The sequence below is a fragment of the Mesoplodon densirostris genome, chromosome 15 (genome assembly GCF_025265405.1).
Source record: "Mesoplodon densirostris isolate mMesDen1 chromosome 15, mMesDen1 primary haplotype, whole genome shotgun sequence".
Taxonomy (NCBI): Eukaryota; Metazoa; Chordata; class Mammalia; order Artiodactyla; family Ziphiidae; genus Mesoplodon; species Mesoplodon densirostris.
In genome coordinates this window covers 17,696,408-17,703,217 of record NC_082675.1, presented here as the reverse complement: position 1 = coordinate 17,703,217, position 6,810 = coordinate 17,696,408, and positions in this window count along the sequence as shown.

Sequence of the window (6,810 nt, the reverse complement as noted above, 5' to 3'; positions counted from 1 at the left end):
GGCCCCTCCTCTGCTGGGCCACTTTGTATGCAATATTTCATTTACTTCTCCAGCTCTTTCGAAGTGGACACTGTCATTTACCCTGTTTACGTGTCAGCCACTCAGCTGGGTCAGTGATTGGCCCTAGAGCAGCCGAGACAGAACTGAGCCCGGGCCGCTCTGGCTCATTCCTTGAGGGGTACAGAGGTGGTCTGGGGCTGGTGTTCCCCTGCATCACTAAATTCCTTTCCAGCTCTTCCTCTGTGCCTGGCACCATCCATGCTTCCCTGGAGGCAGAGTGGCTGGGGACAGGCCAAAGTGGCTGAGCAGTGGCCATCTCCCTGGCCAGCCCCAGCACACACCCACCCCGTGCCCTGGTGCCTGGGGATGTCCAGGAGACCATCTCTGCTCCAGGATGCTCAGCATTTATCAGGCACTGTGTGCTGGCCATTTTCCTATACATGGCAGCTCTTTGGAGCTTCACCACTGCTTGCAAGGTAGGGGGTGTTCTAGAGGAAGAAGCGGCTCAGAGATGTGAAGCGACCTGCCTGAGGTCACACAGCAAGTCTGTGGAAAGTTGTAGTTCAAGCAGCAAAGCACAGACTCTTCCTCACGTCCTGTCCCCACCTTCTCCCCTGGCTTGTTGGCCCAATGTCTGAACAGGGGGAGTCCCCAGTCTGATTCAGGCCTCCCCTCTCATGCATGGAGCCCTGTCTGGGTGCCTGGCATGGTAGGTTCAGGGCAGAAGAGGGACAGAGGGGACACCCTGGATGTGACCTTGCAGTGCAGACATCCACCTCCCTAAGGCCAGACCCACGAGCCTGGCAGCACACGGAGGCTCCGAGAGGAAGAGGCTGTGTCCAGGGCGGGACCCGGGCCCTTCTGAGCCGGGTCAATGAACCAAACACACCACCCAGGCCCTGGAGAGCAGGAGCAGGGGTCCTGCTGGGTGACAAGCTAGGGAAGTCAGCGCTGCATGAAAGGCCACTGAGAGTTATCACAAATAGGATGTAAACGGCAGCTGACACAGTGCTTTTCTGACCACACATAATTGAGTCTCATGACAGCCTTCTCGGGTATGTAATAAAAGCATCCCCACTTTACAGATGCGGACGCAGAGAATCTGAGAAACGGCCACAAGGATGGTAAGAGGGCGCCAGGTTCCGGCATCAAGCCCCACACCCTGGGCCAGGCTGCCTCGAGGCTCCACCCTCATCCATCACTGAAGTATGCCTGGGGGCATCGCAGCGCCCAGGGCTACCCAGCCCCTGGAGTGAGCTAGCCCTGGGTGCAAATCCTACCAGTGGTACTTTGAGTGACCCGGAACAGGTCCATCCCCAAAGGGCGCAGCGCAGAACCAGAGATGGGATTCAAGGAGACCACAGCGCAGTGCGGGTACTTGGGGGAGAGGCGGAGCAGCAGGGTGTACGGCCAGGTGTACGGCTGGTGTACCAGCACCAATTCTAGGCAGCCCAGGTCCCCACGTCCCGGGCCCACCACCAGGCCCGCCCACACTGGGGCATCAGGAGAGAGGACAGAGGTGGGAGCCACCCTCCAGGTCAGGTCCCTCACACGGGGGGGTGAGGTGAGGACCCGCCCCCTATCCTGGGAAAAATCTTACCCTCTGCAGGGTGGGTCTGCAAGCAGGGCAGGTGCAGGCACGGAGCACAGCCAGTCGGGGCATGGCCCCAGGACCCAGCTGGGGTTCTAGCCCTGTCCTAGCACTGGCTCCCTGGGTGCCTTGGCCAGGTTTCTTCTCCCTGGGATCTGAGCTAGCTGATCTCAAAGGCCCCTCCAGCCTCGTCATTCTGGCATGAGGCACTCCTGCCCTTATACCACATTGGAGGAGCAGCGCAGGTGGTAACGATGTTATCATTACTACAATCACACACAGCCCAGTTACTGCAGGCAGATTGGCTACCAGGCTCAGCACTAAATGGTATTTAGTCCTCACAACCGTTCAGGTGCGTGTGATATGGGTGCACATTGCCACGTCACAGATGAGGCCCAGAGAAGAGCAATCACTTTGCCTAAAGTCACACAGCTGAGGATGGAGATCAGGGAAGCAGCTCGGGTAGAACACCAACCCTCTGATTCAGAGTCTAAGCTCTTAACTGCTGTGCTATGCAGTGACGAAAACCACCACCGACCCCCAAATATGGCCTGCTTGGCTCCAGAACGCAGGCCCGGCCTCAGTTGCCACACCCCGCGCTGCTGGGACTTCATGTTGGGTGAACGAGGGAGAGGGGGGCGAGGGGAGCCGCTGCCAGCCGATCCAGCCCCCTCCCCCCACCCAAGGTGCAAGCCTTTCTCTTCATAAGGACGCTAGGAGCTTCTTCTTCTCCGTGTAGCTGTCCTGGGTTCACCCCCAGTTAGAGCTGAGCTGTCCAATACGGTAACCACGTGTGGCTGGCCCAGAACCGCGTCTATTACTACCACTCAGGTCATAACAACAATTAGAACATCACCCCATCTTCCAGAGGCATCAGACTGGAGGGAGGGCTTCGACAAACATTTGAGTGGAGGGAATCCACGTGGGGAACACTCACATTTTCAGGGTGGCTCCGTGTTTTCCTGACTCATCCCAGCCTTTAGAGCCCGCTCCCGTTTCGAGCCCTGCCTTGCCTCCAAGCAGCAAACTCGAACCCACACCGCTCAGCTCTGAGCTGCATCTGAGACTCCACGTGCGCCTGGGTTTCCCCCTGCGCTGTATTGCGCCTGCGCGTCCCGGGTGCTCTTAAAGGGCCCGCACGGCCGCCACACGGCCCCCTTCGCTGGCCATTGGAAGGGGGCCCAGCCAGGGGGGCGGGCAAACCCGGTGGACAAAAGGTTTTTTGTTTAAATCATCACCATCACCAGCTCACTAGAGAGTGGCAGGAGGAGGGGAGGAGTCAGGAAAAACTGGCCTCAGTGTCCTCATACACTCCATGTGTGACCCTGGGTGACTTGTATGGCCTCTCTGAGCCTTGGTTCCAGTTCTCTGAGCCTCTGTCAAAGGGAGTGGAGGCATTTGAAGGACTGGGATGGCATCAGGTGATGTGTGATCAGGATAACAGGGCAAATGAGTCCTGTCAGTGGGACCCACCCCCAGAGCAGTGGGGCCCAAAGGTTCCAGTCCTGAGGCTGCCGCCCACCAGCATGTGGCCTTTGGCAAGTGATTGCCCCTCTTTGAGCCACCTATGTCTCAAATGTAAAGTGAAACTAATATTACAATGCACGTACCATGTGGTGTTGAACAGAGGAGACGGGTAGTCAAATCCACTAGGCAGCACAGATCCTGTTCCGTAGATGTATTATTTCTGTCTTCACCTAGTCTGGCTGATTTTCACCTTGGAAAGTGGGTTTCTAGGTTAAAAGAGTTTGAGAAATCGATGCCTATGTCCCCCTCCCCCCACCACCTTGGAGATGCACAAATCACATTAGCATATTAAAGGCTCTGGAAAGTCCTGCAGGCAAGATACCCTTCCAGCTTTAACCCAGCATTTCCCTAACTTTTTTTGATCACCTAAGTTTTTGTTTCTATCTGTTAGCAGCCCAAGGAACAAATGGGACTTAAGGAAATACTGAGTCCTAAGTCTTGTGTTGCAATTGGGGAAACTAAGTCCTTTCTCCTCACTGGGCTTCAGTTTCCCCAATTGCAACACAAAGACTCCTAATGAGTTTGCTGCAGGGCCAGAACTGGAATCCAACCCTGACCTGAGCCGTTGGGCCTCACGTCCTAATTGGTCTTTGTCCACTGTGTAGAGCTAGGCCCAAAAGAAGGGAAAGACCACCAGGGAGAGAAAGGAAGCCCTTATTTGAGAACTGGGGATGATCCTCCATTTTGAAAATGAAAAAAGTTAGGTTCAGAGAAGGGAGGCAACTTGCCTGAGAGCACACAGCAACTAGGTCCTAGACTTTCCAGAGGCAGATATAGACTCCTTTTTCTCCTTGTGGGAGTGGCAGTGGCAAGGTTTCCTCAGTCTTGTAGCGTCAGCCTCACTTAATGGGGAGCTCACTCTAGGGGCTCCTCCCGACCACGTCCCCAGGTTCCAAGTTTCCCTAAGGCCTCCTCCGAGGAGGCTCCTGGGTGTGACTACAGCAGCCTCTGGTGGCCAATCTCCACGACCAGCCACCCCACCCTGTAGTGGCCAAAGGCAGATCTGTGGGATCCAGTGGGTATATCCCAAACTGAGGGGGGCTGAGATAGAGGGGGGAGTCTCTGATGCCACTGGGCACCTTGAGATGCTGAGAAGACTCTGAGCTGGGATATGGGGACCTGGGTTTGAGTCCCATCTCCACCCAACCTGTCCCATCTTCACCTGTTAGAAGCCATCACAGCCTGTTGCTATAGAAAAACAGAATGTCCCCGTGCTGTGGAAAGGCCAGATCGCTACAAAAAAAAAAAAAAAAAAAAAAAAAAAGAAAAGAAAGAAAGAAAATCCTGCCACCTCCCAGCAGGGGTCTCCTTCTAAGCCAGAGGATTCAAATCCTGAGTCCACCACATCCAGGCTGTGTGTACTTAAGCAAATGCCTTTACTTCATTGGGTCTCACTTTCTTCATCTGCAAAATAGGCAGAAAAATTTGTTCTTGTATCTTCATGATTTTGGCAGGGTAATAGGAAACCCTGACTCATTGGTATAAATGAGGAAAAAAATTGATTATCTCAAACAATCATAAGAAACCCTATGGTAGGGTAGCTCCAGGGTTTGTTAATAGCACAATGGTGTCCTCAAGGACCCATGTCCTTTTCATCTTTCTGTCCCACCAAGCCCTGTCATGGTCACAAAATGGCTGCTGCAGTTCTGGGCATCACATCCAGACCTGACAGTGCCCAGCAAAAGAGAAGACAGTGTTTTTTATATTTCTCTTTTTTTCCCCAGAATTCTTCCCCCTTTGGCAGACTTTCCCTTCTGTCTCATGGTCCAGAACTGGTTCACATGGCTATTCCTATACCAATACCTAGTAAGGGAGATAGAGTCACAGTGGTTGGCCCGGCGAAAGCCCATGACTGTAGAGCAGAGTGGAGAACTCTGAACAAAATGAGGTGCTGTGAATAAGGAAGAGAGTCATGACTCTTGGAGAGGTATCCACACCAGCCCACGAGGTCCCACACATGGTTCCTGAAATATGAATGCCAAACACTGAGCACAGCGCCTAACACATGGCAGGTGCCTTATGTGTGTTCATTTGTTCTCTCCTTTGTGTGCTTCCCTCCAAAAACACAAGACTCCCAGCCTGGCCTCTCCTGACCCAGCCTCCCACCCTCCATCCCTGGGGCTGGGGTCTCCACTGCCCAATGCCCCTTCTACCCTGTCCTCTGGTTCCATCACCACCACCTCCTTTTGTTTCTGTCTCAAAAGCTTGGGATGAACAAGGATCTCCCCATTGTCCCCCATGACTTCAGATTCCTAAAAAATAAAAGACGGGAAGTGCTCGATTCTCATGCAAATGCTTTTGCCAGGGAGTCAAAAATGAATAACAGTATAAACAGAGGCCTGGAGTATTTAACCACCCCGTCCAAACAACCAGAGTGATCAGAATACACCGTTATCCGGGCAAGGTGTGGAGACTGACTGCCAACTACGACATTATTACATTCGGAAATGTCAGAAGCATGTGAACGCCGGGAGGAGATGAACAGTATGGTTGAAAATGACTTTTGAGTAAAAAAAAAAAATCCCCAGCATTCATCTAAAACAACAATAACAGCCAATAATAACAGTGCATATAATAATGAACTATCACAGGCATAAGAGGTAATTGTTCAATTAAGATCCAAGAGTTTCTGAGACTGTCTTTTCTGATGGGGTCCCATTGTTTTTGACCCTTGTAGCACTAATTATTTCCCAGTAGTGCTTTAAAGTTGGGATGAAAAAAACCTTGCTGTCACATATGACATACAAGTGCTTTAACATTATTAAGTACACATACACGCACATAATAAGAAATCCTTGTTGGAATAAAGTTAGGGGTATGTTCAAACTGACAGTCTCCAGGGCTCAGCAGAAGTGGCAGGCAACAGCCAGGGTCTTACCCCACTGCAGAAGCGATCTGGCCTCACCACCTCTTACCAGAAGTGGCAGGCAACAGCCAGGGTCTTACCCCACTGCAGAAGCGATCTGGCCTCACCACCTCTTACCCCTCAGGGGTCGGAGTGTTTTCTCCCCTGGATGGGGTCTGAGGGCAGAATGCCTGGGTTCAAATCCCACCTCCTCCACTTACCAGCCAGCTGCCCTGGGCAAGTGTCTTCCCCTCTCTGAGCCTCCGTTTCCCCATTTATAACATGGAGTGCTGTGGACATTCAGTTTTTTGGTTTTTGGTTTTTGTTTCTTTTTGGCCTCACCAGATTCTAGTTACTCTTTCTTCTATTGTCTGTATTCATTAGCTCTTGCCACAAAATTGATGGCTGCACTTGAAAAAAATCACAAAACTCAATGACATACAAAAAAAAAAATGTTTTTGGTCCCGCATCTGTGGGGTCCCTCTGATCTCTGTGAGGCTTGCCTGGGATGACATAGCTCTATTCCACGTTCTCTCATCCTCCTCCCGGGTGCTGGCGCCGGCACGTCTGCTAACATGCCACTGGTTAAAACAAGTCACATGGTTAAGCCCAGGGATGCAAACTTATGCTTTGCCCACAGTCGAAAGACCAAGTTGTACTGCAAAGGAATGAATGGCTAAAGGGAAAAGTCAGGGCCACTGAAGCAGTCTAGCACAGGTATCCAACTTTCCTCAGGAACTTCCCCGCCCCATCCTCAGTCCCTGTAGTCCGGGAGAAGTTAACATCATCCCTGGTTCTAGCTCTACCTTTCAGAGATTCTGAGCCTCAGGTGTTTCTCCATTAAAGA